This window comes from Entelurus aequoreus, linkage group LG20 (assembly GCF_033978785.1).
Source record: "Entelurus aequoreus isolate RoL-2023_Sb linkage group LG20, RoL_Eaeq_v1.1, whole genome shotgun sequence".
NCBI classification, from domain to species: Eukaryota; Metazoa; Chordata; class Actinopteri; order Syngnathiformes; family Syngnathidae; genus Entelurus; species Entelurus aequoreus.
In genome coordinates, this window is record NC_084750.1 from 14,075,286 (window position 1) to 14,090,168 (window position 14,883).

The 14,883-nt window shown below is 36.3% G+C and overlaps 1 protein-coding gene across 1 annotated transcript in view; it reads right to left on the bottom strand.

The window, feature by feature from the left end:
* vps50 (VPS50 EARP/GARPII complex subunit) overlaps nucleotides 1–14,883 on the bottom strand; it is a 481,936-nt gene that overhangs the window by 392,595 nt on the left and 74,458 nt on the right. The window lies entirely within an intron of this gene.

The following is a 14,883-nucleotide window of genomic DNA, read 5'->3' on the forward strand; positions in this document are numbered from 1 at the left end:
ACTGTTAAAGGTTAGTACTATTAGTGGACCAGCAGCCTGCACAATCATGTGTGCTTACGGACTGTATCCCTTGCAGACTGTATTGATATATATTGATATATAATGTAGGAACCAGAATATTAATAACAGAAAGAAACAACCCTTTTGTGTGAATGAGTGTAAATGGGGGAGGGAGGTTTTTTGGGTTGGTGCACTAATTGTAAGTGTATCTTGTGTTTTTTATGTTGATTTAATAATTTTTTAAAAATGATTAAAAAAACGATACCGATAATAAAAAAAACCGATACCGATAATTTCCGATATTACATTTTAAAGCATTTATCGGCCGATAATATCGGCCGGCCGATATTATCGGACATCTCTAATATATATATATATGAAATATATATATATATATATATTACGCTCTACCACGATATCGAGCACTATTTTTTTTGGATAATCGAATTAACACATTATATATATATATATATATATATATATATATATATATATATATATATATATATATATATATATATATATATATATATATATATATATATATATATATATATATATCAGCCGGCCGATGTTATCGGACATCTCTACTTCATACTCTGCCAAAACTGAAATCTAAGTAAGATGAAATATCTCAAATAAGGGTGATATTTGCTTATTTTCTGTCTGATAAGATAATTATTTTTATGTTAGAGTGTTTTACTTGTTTTAAGGGTTTTGGTCCTAAATGATCTCAGTAAGATATTACAGCTTATTGTTGAGATGTGATGACCTATATTGAGTAAAACATGCTTGAAACTAGAATATCAACTGTTGTGTCATCAACACTCACAAGTATAAAACTACTTTTTTAAAGTCATCATTTCTTATTTCAAGCATGAAAAAAAAAATTACTTTGACACGATTTTGTCTCATAATTAAAACAGATGACAGCCAAATGGACTTTGCTGTTTTATTTTCAATGAAACAATAGAAAATAAGTACTCATATAGTAGTACAGTTGGCACAGTACAGTAAACTGACAGTTAATATTTAAACATTTAAAATGTGACATTTCAAACAATTTTGAACAGAAATAGTTCATGCACATTCAGATGAATTCTTCAAAATTACAATTAAAAAAACTTTTGGCCGGGAGCCGGGCTGTATATATGCGCACTAATTCAGTGATCCCCAACCACCGATTTGTACCGGGCCGCACAAGAAATAAAAATAAAAATAAAAATAAAAAAAAATAAAAAAAATAAATACAATTATTTTTATTTTTATTTTTTATGAAATCAACATAAAAAACACAATATATACATTATATATCAATATAGATAAATACATTCTGAAGGGATACAGTCCGTAAGCACACATGATTGTATTTATTTATGTAAAAAAATAATAATAATAATAATACTTTTTTTTTTTTAAATACACCCCCCCCCCCCTTCCCCCCGGTCCGTGGGACAAATTTTCAAGCGTTGACCGGTCCGCAGCTACAAAAAGGTTGGGGACCACTGCACTAATTGACTAATTGGCACTTGGCGTGATGATGTCATGTTATCGATGGAAAAATGCATTTTTAGACCATATGATTTGCCTGAGCGGCTAGGAGACACCGGGAGTAACAAGATGTTGCCTTGTTGCCTTTCCATTAAGAACAATAAACTAGTTTTCAGTACAAGTTTGCTGGTTTCAAGAAATGTAATGCCGAGCGCATATCATTATGTCAAGATAATGGCACTAGCATTTACTTAATTTAAGAATATTTTTCAACATATTGAGCAAAAAGGACTCTTTTTTTTCTACCACTTTTTATTAGTGAGAATATACTTATTTTAAGGTATTTTTGGGTTCATTGAGGTTAACTAATTTTGCTTGTTTTGGAAAGTCTTGACAAGCCAAATTTTCTTGTTCTATTGGCAGATCATTTTGCTTAGTTCAAGTAAAATACCCCTCATTTTGTTTGTTTTTTTCTTCTTGTTTTTGAACACTGACTTTTTGCAGTGTAGTTAATATTGTAAACCCCACATTCTTTGTTTTCAAGTACATTCTGGGTGTCTCATTTAGTAAAAAAATGTAAAAGTTTATTCCGTTTTTTAAGGCGGTCTGTCATAACGTGTTTAGCATTCAATCAGACATTATTGTGAGGTTTTGTATTAGTGTTCCTAAAAATCAGATATTCCGGCCCCCAGACACTTTTTTTCTTCCTAAATTTGTAAAAAATAAATGTTTTAAATGATGATCCAATAGCAAAGGTTTCCTCTGAGGGGACTTTAACATCACACAGGCCTGGGCCGATAATAGATTAATCAATTATTTGAACGATAAATGAAAATGAACTTGATAAATTGATAAATTGCCATGTACATGCGTGTTTGTTTTCATTGTCTCTTGCTTCCAAACAGTGTGCAAAGAGGGTCCAGCACCTGTGTTTATTCAATAGCAGAATTCAATCGCGTAAACCCTCTTGTCAGTCATCCACAAGCTCTGTCTCTGTGATTGGCCACAAGGTAACAACACATTGGGAGAACAAAAAGATGATTGCAAAGCCAAACGTCGCTGTGTTGGAAAATGTTGGTTTCAAACGCGTGTGCAACATGGTTGAACAAGCCAGGATGCCAAACATGTTGGAAAGTGATGGCAAAAGAAGAAAAAACAACAACAAAAAACACCCGAGTTTGCGTTTTGGGGAAAAACTGCAGTTACAAATTTTGAATATTCACTTAAGTGCAATATTTGCTAACAGAGATTGGGAATCCATATTATTATTATTGTTGTTTGCTTACAAATTTAGGATAATTAAAGGTTTTTGACCTTGGTAAAAAATAATCATGAGGAAAAAAAAGATTGTGTTTGAAAGGGTTAATTGCATTATTTTTATTACATGATTACATTAGTTCTTAATTTGGTTTCAAAAATAATAATGACAATAATATCGTTTATCGGCATAATTTGTGGGACAATTAATCCTCCATCAAAATTGATGATCAGCCGAGGCCTAACGTCACATTCTTTTTTTTTCGGCTTTCATTATTTTATTTCTATCGCAACAGATTATACTATTATAAATCAAACAAATTAGCATCTCCAATACAATATCTTTATCTACAAAAAACAATCCAATCCACTTTATTTGTATAGCACATTTAAACAACTAAAATGTTTCCAAAGTACTGCACAACAATATTAAAAACAATATTCAAATATTATCCTTAGCTCCACCAATGACTAAATAAAAACAAAAAAATAAATAAATATTAAACCAATATAAAAACAATATATTAAAAATTATTTTAAAGGGTAAAACTGGGAAATTTGGGAATTTTCGGAAATTTGGGAATTTTCGGAAAAGCGGGAATTTTGGGAAAATGCTAAAAGACTTGAATGTTCTGAATGAGTTGAAATGGTTGGTGTTGGAATTTTCACATCAACCAACCATTTCAAATCATTCAGAACATTCAAGTCTTTTAGCATTTTCCCCAAAATTCCCGCATTTCCTAAAATTCCCAAATTTCCGAAAATTCCCAAATTTCCCAGTTTTACCCTTTAAAATAATTTTTAATAATATTCAAATATTATCCTTAGCTCCACCAATGACTGAATAAAAACAAAAAAATAAATAAATATTAAACCAATATAAAAACATATTAAAAATTATTTTAAAGGGTAAAACTGGGAAATTTGGGAATTTTCGGAAATTTGGGAATTTTAGGAAAAGCGGGAATTTTGGGGAAAATGCTAAAAGACTTGAATGTTCTGAATGAGTTCAAATGGTTGGTGTTGGAATTTTCACATCGGTCGAGAAATGTTGAAGTAGTAACATTTTTAATTGAGAAATGGCATTAAAGAATTCCAGGAATTTCGGGAAAAATGGGAATTTTTCCATTTTGAAAAACAACTTTGTTTTTTGTCCCGATTAAGAGGAATGTTTTGACGGTGGAACGGTTGAAAAATGTGGAATGAGTAGTCGCCAGAAAAAAAGAGTTAAAAAGGGTTTGAAAAAAGGGAATTCTGGGAATTCCTGGATTTTTTTTTAAACTTGGAAACATGATAGTTTGATTGTCCATGATGAGTAGAATATGTTGAAGGTAAAAATGGTTTGAATTGGTTGAAAACTTTGGAAATGGTGGAAGTTTGAAAAATGGCCAATTCATTTTGAATAGGAAAAATGTCCCCGGAACCCCTGGAATTCTGGGAAATCTGGGAATTTTTGGAAATTTTAGGAAAAGCGGGAATTTTGGGGAAAATGTTAAAAGACTTGAATGTTCTGAATGAGTTGAAATGGTTGGTGTTGGAATTTTTCAAATCGGTCGAGAAATGTTGAAGTAGTAACATTTTTAATTGAGAAATGGTATTAAGGAATTCCAGGAATTTCGGGAAAAACGGGAATTTTTCCATTTTGAAAAACAACTTTGTTTTTTGTCCCAATTAAGAGGAATGTTTTGACGGTGGAACGGTTGAAAAATGTGGAAAGCGTAGTCGCCAGAAAAAAGGGTCAGAAAGGGTTTGGAAAAAAAGGAATTCTGGGAATTCCTGGAATTTTTTAAAATTTGGAAACATGATAGTTTGATTGTCCATGATGAGTAGAATATGTTGAAGGTAAAATGGTTTTAATTGGTTGAAAACTTTGGAAATGGTGGAAGTTTGAAAAATGGCCAATTAATTTTGAATAGGAAAAATGGCCCCGGAACCCCTGGAATTCTGGGAAATCTGGGAATTTTTGGAAAAGCGGGAATTTTAGGAAAAGCGTGAATTTTGGGGAAAATGTTAAAAGACTTGAATGTTCTGAATGAGTTGAAATAGTTGGTGTTGGAATTTTTCACATCGGTCGAGAAATGTTGAAGTAGTAACATTTTTAATTGAGAAATGGGATTAAGGAATTCCAGGAATTTCGGGAAAAACAGGAATTTTTCCATTTTGAAAAACAACTTTGTTTTTTGTCCCGATTAAGAGGAATTTTTTGACGGTGGAACGGTTGAAAAATGTGGAAAGCGTAGTCGCCAGAAAAAAGGGTCAGAAAGGGTTTGAAAAAAGGGAATTCTGGGAATTCCTGGAATTTTTTAAAACTTGGAAACATGATAGTTTGATTGTCTATGATGAGTAGAATATGTTGAAGGTGAAATGGTTTGAATTGGTTGAAAACTTTGGCAATGGTGGAAGTTTGAAAAATGGCCTATTCATTTTGAATGGGAAAAATGTCCCCAGAACCCCTGGAATTCTGGGAAATTTGGGAATTTTAGGAAAAGCGGGAATTTTGGGGAAAATGTTAAAAGACTTAAATGTTCTGAATGAGTTGAAATAGTTGGTGTTGGAATTTTTCACATCGGTCGAGAAATGTTGAAGTAGTAACATTTTTAATTGAGAAATGGGATTAAGGAATTCCAGGAATTTCGGGAAAAACGGGAATTTTTCCATTTTGAAAAACAACTTTGTTTTTTTCCCGATTAAGAGGAATGTTTTGACAGGGGAACGGTTGAAAAAGGTGGAATGAGTAGTCGCCAGAAAAATGGGTTAAAAAGGGTTTGAAAAAAGGGAATTCTGGGAATTCCTGGAATTTTTTAAATTTGGAAACATGATAGTTTGATTGTCCATGATGAGTAGAATATGTTGAAGGTAAAATGGTTTGAATTGGTTGAAAACTTTGGCAATGGTGGATGTTTGAAAAATGGCCAATTCATTTTGAATAGAAAAAATGTTCCCGGAACCCCTGGAATTCTGGGAATTTTAGGAAAAGCAGGAATTTTGGGGAGAATGTTAAAAGACTTGAATGTTCTGAATGAGTTGAAATAGTTGGTGTTGGAATTTTTCACATCGGTCGAGAAATGTTAAAGTAGTAACATTTTTAATTGAGAAATGGGATTAAGGAATTCCAGGAATTTCGGGAAAAACGGGAATTTTTCCATTTTGAAAAACAACTTTGTTTTTTTCCCGATTAAGAGGAATGTTTTGACAGGGGAACGGTTGAAAAAGGTGGAATGAGTAGTCGCCAGAAAAATGGGTTAAAAAGGGTTTGAAAAAAGGGAATTCTGGGAATTCCTGGAATTTTTTTAATTTGGAAACATGATAGTTTGATTGTCCATGATGAGTAGAATATGTTGAAGGTAAAATGGTTTGAATTGGTTGAAAACTTTGGCAATGGTGGATGTTTGAAAAATGGCCAATTCATTTTGAATAGAAAAAATGTTCCCGGAACCCCTGGAATTCTGGGAATTTTAGGAAAAGCAGGAATTTTGGGGAAAATGTTAAAAGACTTGAATGTTTTGAATGAGTTGAAATAGTTGGTGTTGGAATTTTTCACATCGGTCGAGAAATGTTAAAGTAGTAACATTTTTAATTGAGAAATGGTATTGAGGAATTCCAGGAATTTCGGGAAAAACGGGAATTTTTCCATTTTGAAAAACAACTTTGTTTTTTGTCCCGATTAAGAGGAATGTTTTGACGGTGGAACGGTTGAAAAATGTGGAAAGCGTAGTCGCCAGAAAAAAGGGTCAGAAAGGGTTTGAAAAAAGGGAATTCTGGGAATTCCTGGAATTTTTTTCAACTTGGAAACATGATAGTTTGATTGTCCATGATGAGTAGAATATGTTGAAGGTAAAATGGTTTGAAAACTTGGGCAATGGTGGAAGTTTGAAAAATGGCCAATTCATTTTGAATGGGAAAAATGTCCCCAGAAACCCTGGAATTCTGGGAAATCTGGGAATTTTTGGAAAAGCGGGAATTTTGGGGAAAATGTTAAAAGACTTGAATGTTCTGAATGAGTTGAAATAGTTGGTGTTGGAATTTTTCACATCGGTCGAGAAATGTTGAAGTAGTAACATTTTTAATTGAGAAATGGTATTGAGGAAATCCAGGAATTTCGGGAAAAACAGGAATTTTTCTATTTTGAAAAACAACTTTGTTTTTTGTCCTGATTAAGAGGAATGTTTTGAGGGTGGAACGGTTGAAAAATGTGGAAAGCGTAGTCACCAGAAAAAAGGGTCAGAAAGGGTTTGAAAAAAAGGAATTCTGGGAATTCCTGGAATTTTTTTAAAACTTGGAAACATGATAGTTTGATTGTCCATGATGAGTAGAATATGTTGAAGGTAAAATGGTTTGAATTGGTTGAAAACTTTGGCAATGGTGGAAGTTTGAAAAATGGCCTATTCATTTTGAATGGGAAAAATGTCCCCGGAACCCCTGGAATTCTGGGAAATCTGGAATTTTAGGAAAAGCGGGAATTTTGGGGGAAAATGTTAAAAGACTTAAATGTTCTGAATGAGTTGAAATAGTTGGTGTTGGAATTTTTCACATCGGTCGAGAAATGTTGAAGTAGTAACATTTTTAATTGAGAAATGGGATTAAGGAATTCCAGGAATTTCGGGAAAAACTGGAATTTTTCCATTTTGAAAAACAACTTTGTTTTTTTTCCCGATTAAGAGGAATGTTTTGACGGTGGAACGGTTGAAAAAGGTGGAATGAGTAGTCGCCAGAAAAATGGGTTAAAAAGGGTTTGAAAAAGGGAATCTGGGAATTCCTGGAATTTTTAAATTTGGAAACATGATAGTTTGATTGTCCATGATGAGTACAATATGTTGAAGGTAAAATGGTTTGAATTGGTTGAAAACTTTGGCAATGGTGGAAGTTTGAATAATGGCCAATTCATTTTGAATACGAAAAATGTCCCCGGAACCCCTGGAATTATGGGAAATCTGGGAATTTTAGGAAAGCGGGAATTTTAGGAAAAGCGGGGAATTTTGGGGAAAATGTTAAAAGACTTGAATGTTCTGAATGAGTTGAAATAGTTGGTGTTGGAATTTTTCACATCGGTCGAGAAATGTTGAAGTAGTAACATTTTTAATTGAGAAATGTTGAAGTAGTAACATTTTTAATTGAGAAATGGTATTAAGGAATTCCAGGAATTTCGGGAAAAACGGGAATTTTTCCATTTTGAAAACAACTTTGTTTTTTGTCCCGGTTAAGAGGAATGTTTTGATGGTGGAACGGTTGAAAAATGTGGAAAGCGTAGTCGCCAGAAAAAAGGGTCAGAAAGGGTTTGAAAAAAGGGAATTCTGGGAATTCCTGGAATTTTTTTAATTTGGAAACATGATAGGTTGATTGTCCATGATGAGTAGAATATGTTGAAGGTAAAATGGTTTGAATTGGTTGAAAACTTTGGAAATGGTGGAAGTTTGAAAAATGGCCAATTCATTTTGAATAGGAAAAATGTCCCCGGAACCCCTGGAACTATGGGAAATCTGGGAATTTTAGGAAAAGCTGGAATTTTGGGGAAAATGTTAAAAGACTTGAATGTTCTGAATGAGTTGAAATAGTTGGTGTTGGAATTTTTCACATCGGTCGAGAAATGTTGAAGTAGTAACATTTTTAATTGAGAAATGGGATTAAGGAATTCCAGGAATTTCAGAAAAAAAGGGAATTTTTCCATTTGAAAAACAACTTTGTTTTTTGTCCCGATTAAGAGGAATGTTTTGACGGTGGAACGGTTGAAAAATATGGAAAGCGTAGTCGCCAGAAAAAAGGGTCATAAAGGGTTTGAAAAAAGGGAATTCTGGGAATTCCTGGAATTTTTTTTAACTTGGAAACATGATAGTTTGATTGTCCATGATGAGTAGAATATGTTGAAGGTAAAATGGTTTAAATCGGTTGAAAAATGTGGCAATGGTGGAAGTTTGAAAAATGGCCAAGTGATTTTGAATGGGAAAAAAGTCCCCGGAAAACCTGGAATTCTGGGAAATCTGGGGAATTTTTGGAATTTGTCAAGGGAAAGCCTGCAATTCCCAAATAGGCTGAACAGTTTGAAGTTGGAACGGTTGGAATCGGATGAAAAATGTGGAAGGTAGAGCGCGCCAAAATCTGGAGAAGCAGAAGAAGAAGAAGAAATAGATGAATTTTGGTGTAGAAAAGTGTGAATGTGTATGAATGCTTAGGAGCATCCACACAATAATAAACATATGTTTAATGTACCCTAAGATGTATTGTTACAATAAAGACAATAATGCCATTTTTTGTAAAGTATCGAAATACATTTTGGTATCGGTACCGCATACTTGCCAACCCTCCCGTTTTTAGCGGGAGAATCCCGGTATTCAGCGCCTCTCCCGACAACCTCCCGGCAGAGATTTTCTCCCGACAAACTCCCGGTATTCAGCCGGAGCTGGAGGCCACGCCCCCTCCAGCGCAATGCGGACCTGAGTGGGGACAGCCGTTTTTACGTCCGCTTTCCCACAATATAAACAGCTTGCCTGCCCAATGACGTCGTAACATCTACGGCTTTTAGAGAGTAGAGTGCACAACAAGGAGAGAGAGTTCTTGGTTTCTTAGTGAAGTGAAGTGAATTATATTTATATAGCGCTTTTCTCTAGTGACTCAAAGCGCTTTACATAGTGAAACCCAATATCTAAGTTACATTTAAACCAGAGTGGGTGGCACTGGGAGCAGGTGGGTAAAGTGTCTTGCCCAAGGACACAACAGCAGTGACTAGGATGGCGGAAGCGGGGATCGAACCTGCAACCCTCAAGTTGCTGGCATGGCCACTCTACCAACCGAGCTATACTGCCCTCTTATGTGGGTTTATTGTTAGGCAGTTTCATTAACGTCCTCCCAGCGCGGTACCAACACACAACAACAGCAGTCACGTTTAGTCTACCGTAAAGCAGTTCGTCTGCAGTAAACAGCAATGTTGTGACACTCTTAAACAGGACAATACTGTCATCTACTGGATAGCCTGCAGAACACTGAAATTCAAGTATTTTATTTATATGTATAATAACATTTAAAAAAAAAAATATATATATATATATATATATATATATATATATATATATATATATATATATATATATATATATATATATATATATATATATCGCTAGAATTCACTGAAAGTCAAGTATTTCATACATATATATATATATATTAGGGCTGCAACTAACGATTAATTTGATAATCGATTAATCTGTCGATTATTACTTCGATTGATCGATTAATAATCGGATAAAAGAGACAAACTACATTTCTGTCCTTTCCAGTATTTTATTGAAAAAAAACAGCATACTGGCACCATACTTATTTTGATTATTGTTTCTCAGCTGTTTGTAAATGTTGCAGTTTATAAATAAAGGTCTATTTTAAAAAAATAAAAAATATATATATTTTTTTTTTTTTTAAAGCCTCTGCGCATGCGCATAGCATAGATCCAACGAATCGGCAACTATTTTTATAATCGATTTTAATCGATTAGTTGTTGCAACCCTAATATATATATATATATTATTTATATATATGAAATACTTGATTTGGTGAATTCTAGCTGTAAATATACTCTCTTCTTAACCACACCCTTAGCCACGCCCCCGCCCCAAACACCCCCCCCCCCCCCCCCCCCCCCCCCACCTCCCGATATCGGAGGTCTCAAGGTTGGCAAGTATGGTACCGGGACCAAAATACAGTTTTTAGCCCAAGTCAGAGAGTTTGGACCCCCCTGGTCTACACGATACTGTACATTTAAGAAAGGTGAGGCCCAACAATTAAGAGTGCAAACCAACTTCTACCATGTCCACAAACAAGCGGTGGGGAAGCAGCAGTGGCAAGTAAAGGTCAAGCAGAAAGGAGATGTTTAGTCTCAATGGAGACCTTTGCCATGCCTTGTTATTCATATATTCATCAGAGGTCTTGCCAGTGACCCCCCCAGCACATTGACTATGCACTCCTTACTTTTACTCTGCCTGCACATTCTAATTCTGCTGCCTTATTGTGAAGCAGCTGTATGGGAAACAAATATGACAGACACAAAGTGCACCGATTCCCTGAAGTTGACATTTTGTAATAATCAACATGGCGTCTGATAAGAGCATACCTTCACGTCTGTATCTGGACACATCTATTTCCTGTCAGCTTGCAATCTCCCCCTGCGATACAGCCCCCCGGACCTCAATTGTAATTGGCAGGTCTGACCACCAAGGTTGAACAAATTACCTTTCTCTTTCAAAAGGCGGCAACTGGGGAGCTCCAAAGAAAGGCGCATGGTTAAATGTAATGAGTACGTGTTTCCAGTGGCAAAATAATTGAGTCCTTGCCCGAGCCCGTTCCTTTCTGCTGTTGTTCTGTCTGACCTGGTTAAGGCTCCTCCATGCAAATTCATTATCGCTTGGAGTACCGTGAGCCAATTGTAAACTCAATGTAAGGCCGTTCACATTTGTAGTCTGCAGGCATGGCTCGCTTATCGATTTTAAAGGCCTACTGAAACCTACTACTAGCGACCACGCAGTCTGATAGTTTATATATCAATGATGAAATCTTAACATTGCAACACATGCCAATACGGCCGGGTTAACTTATAAAGTGACTTTTAAAACTTCCCGGGAAATATCCGGCTGAAACGTCGCGGTATGATGACGTATGCGCGTGACGAAGTCAGAGTAACGGAAGTTATGGTACCCCGTAGAATCCTATACAAAAAGCTCTGTTTTCATTTCATAATTCCACAGTATTCTGGACATCTTTTGCAATTTGTTTAATGAACAATGAAGGCTGCAAAGAAGACAGTTGTAGGTGGGATCGGTGTATTAGCAGCGGACTACAGCAACACAACCAGGAGGACTTTGTTGGAGCGCTAGCCGCGCTAGCCGCCGACCTCACCTTGACTTCCTACGTCTCCGGGCCGCCAAACGCATCGGGTGAAGTCCTCCGTCCTTCTGCCGATCGCTGGAACGCAGGTGAGCACGGGTGTTGATGAGTAGATGAGGGCTGGCTGGCGTAGGTGGAGAGCTAATGTTTTTAGCATAGCTCTGTGAGGTCCCGTTGCTAAGTTGCTAAGTTAGCTTCAATGGCGTCGTTAGCACAGCATTGTTAACCTTCGCCAGCCTGGAAAGCATTAACCGTGTATTTACATGTCCTCGGTTTAATAGTATTGTTGATTTTCTATCTATCCTTCCTTCTATCCTTAATTTTTTTGTTTCTATATGCAGTTAAAGCACGATGCTATCACGTTAGCTCGTAGCTAAAGCATTTCGCCGATGTATTGTCGTGGAGATAAAAGGCACTGAATGTCCATTTTGCGTTCTCGACTCTCATTTTCAAGAGGATATAGTATCCCAGGTGGTTTAAAATACAAATCCGTGATCCACAATAGAAAAAGGAGAGAGTGTGGAATCCAATGAGCCAGCTTGTACCTAAGTTACGGTCAGAGCGGAAAAAGATACGTCCATCACTGTCTCTCAAGTCCTTCACTGTAACGTTCCTCATCTACGAATCTTTCATCCTCGCTCAAATTAATGGGGTAATCATCACTTTCTCGGTCCGAATCTCTCTCGCTCCATTGTAAACAACGGGGAATTGTGAGGAATACTAGCTCCTGTGACGTCACGCTACTTCCGGTACAGGCAAGGCTTTTTTTTATCAGCGAGCAAAAGTTGCGAACTTTATCGTCGATTTTCTCTATTAAATCCTTTCAGCAAAAATATGGCAATATCGCGAAATGATCAAGTATGACACATAGAATGGATCTGCTATTCCCGTTTAAATAAAAAAAAATCATTTCAGTAGGCCTTTAAGGTACACCGTGCTATAAAAAAGGGACTGTTGTAAAACTACAAAAAATTTCCTTCGTAGCACTGGAAGCTCCATTTACCAACTTTATTAAATGGGTGAATGTGACGTATCATGGAAAGCGCTTTGGTTATCACTCCAGGTATATTACAGCGCTTAATAAATACAAACCATTTACCGTATTTTCTGGACCATAAGACGCACCGGATTATAGGGCGCATTAAAGGCCTACTGAAAGCCACTACTAGCGACCACGCAGTCTGATAGTTTATATATCAATGATTAAATCTTAACATTGCAACACATGCCAATACGGCCGGGTTAACTTATAAAGTGACATTTTAAATTTCCCGCTAAACTTCCGGTTCAAAACGCCTTTGGAGGATGACGTATGCGCGTGACGTCGAGAGATCCACGGAAGTGTTTGGACCATATTGGACACAGAGCTCTGTTTTCTTCGACAAAATTCCACAGTATTCTGGACATCTGTGTTGGTGAATCTTTTGCAATTTGTTTAATGAACAATGGAGGCTGCAAAGAAGAACGTTGTAGGTGGGATCGGTGTATGCGGCTGGCTGTAGCAACACAACAAGGAGGACTTTGACTTGGATAGCAGACGCGCTAGCGGCGAACTCACCTTGACTTCCTACGTCTCCGGGCCGCCGACCGCATCGTCAAACGCTGGAACGCAGGTGAGCACGGGTGTTGAGCTGAGGAGGGCTGGCTGGTGTAGGTGGAGCGCTAATGTTTTTATCATAGCTCTGACGAGGTCCCGTTGTTCAGTTAGCGTCGTTAGCAACAGCATTGCTAGGCTTCGACAGGCGTCGAATACATATTAACCGTGTATATACATGTCCAGTGTTTGGTTCGTGTCTCCTGATAGTAGTGTTGTTGATCTTCTGTCTATCCTTCCAGTCAGGGGTTTATTTATTTTGTTTCTATCTGCATTTGAGAACGATGCTATCACGTTAGCTCAGTAGCTAAGTGTATTGTCGTGGAGATAAAAGTCACTGTGAATGTCCATTTCGCGTTCTCGACTCTCATTTTCAAGAGAATATAGTATCTGAGATGGTTTAAAATACAAATCTGTGATACACAATAGAAAAAGGAGAGGGTGTGGAATCCAATGAGCCAGCTTGTACCTAAGTTACGGTCAGAGCGAAAAAAGATACGTCCTGCACTGCACTCTAGTTCTTCACTCTAACGTGCCTCATCCACGAATCGTTCATCCTCGCTCAAATTAATGGGGTAATCGTCACTTTCTCGCTCCTAATATCTCTCGCTCCATGTAAACAACGGGGAATTGTGAGCAGCACTACCGCTTGTGACGTCACGCTACTTCCGGTAGGGGCAAGGTTTTTTTTTATCAGCGAGCAAAAGTTGCGAACTTTATCGTCGTTGTTCTCTACTAAATCCTTTCAGCAAAAATATGGCAATATCGCGAAATGATCAAGTATGACACATAGAATGGATCTGCTATCCCCGTTTAAATAAAAAAAATTCATTTCAGTAGGCCTTTAAAGGAGTCATATTATTATGATTTTTTTTTCTAATGTACGGCTTCAAAGTCGTACTAAAACATTTTGACAGATGTTTTTATTGTATTATTATTTTAGCCTTTATTTTTTCGACCAATTAGGTGAAGTTGCCTAATTTCTCACGGCACACCAGACAATATGTCACGGCATACTAGTGTGCCGCGAGAAATTAGGCAACTTCACCTGATTAGTCGAACAAATATTTTTTGCAAATCAATAATTACAATAATGTGCCGTTGTCTGGTGCTGTATTTTTCAACCTTTTTTTGGTTATGTAAAAGGTATGTAACGCTTAAACCAAAAATGAACAAAAGGCAAGTCCCGCTAGGAAAAAGGCACTGAAGCATAGGGATGGCTATGCAAAACAAAAGTAAAACTGAACTTGCTACAAAGTGAACAAAAACAGAATGCTGGACGACAGCAAAAACTTACTTAGACTTAGACTTCCTTTTTATTGTCATTCAAATTCAAACTTTACAGCACAGATAAGAACAAAATTTCATTACATAAGCTCATGGTAGTGCAGGATAAAAAAGTCATAAGGTGCATATATAAATAAATAAATATATATAAATAATATATAAATATATTGTAAAATAAATAAATATATATATATAAATAAATAGATTACTGTACAGATAAATATATTGCACTTTTTCACATGCAACCACGTTTATGGATGTATGTTATATTGTCTTTTTTTATTCCAGCGAGTTAATCCATTTTGGGGGGAGTTGAGGGGATAATTTAATTATGATGCGTTCAAGAGTCTTACGGCTTGAGGGAAGAAGCTGTTACAGAACCTGGAGGT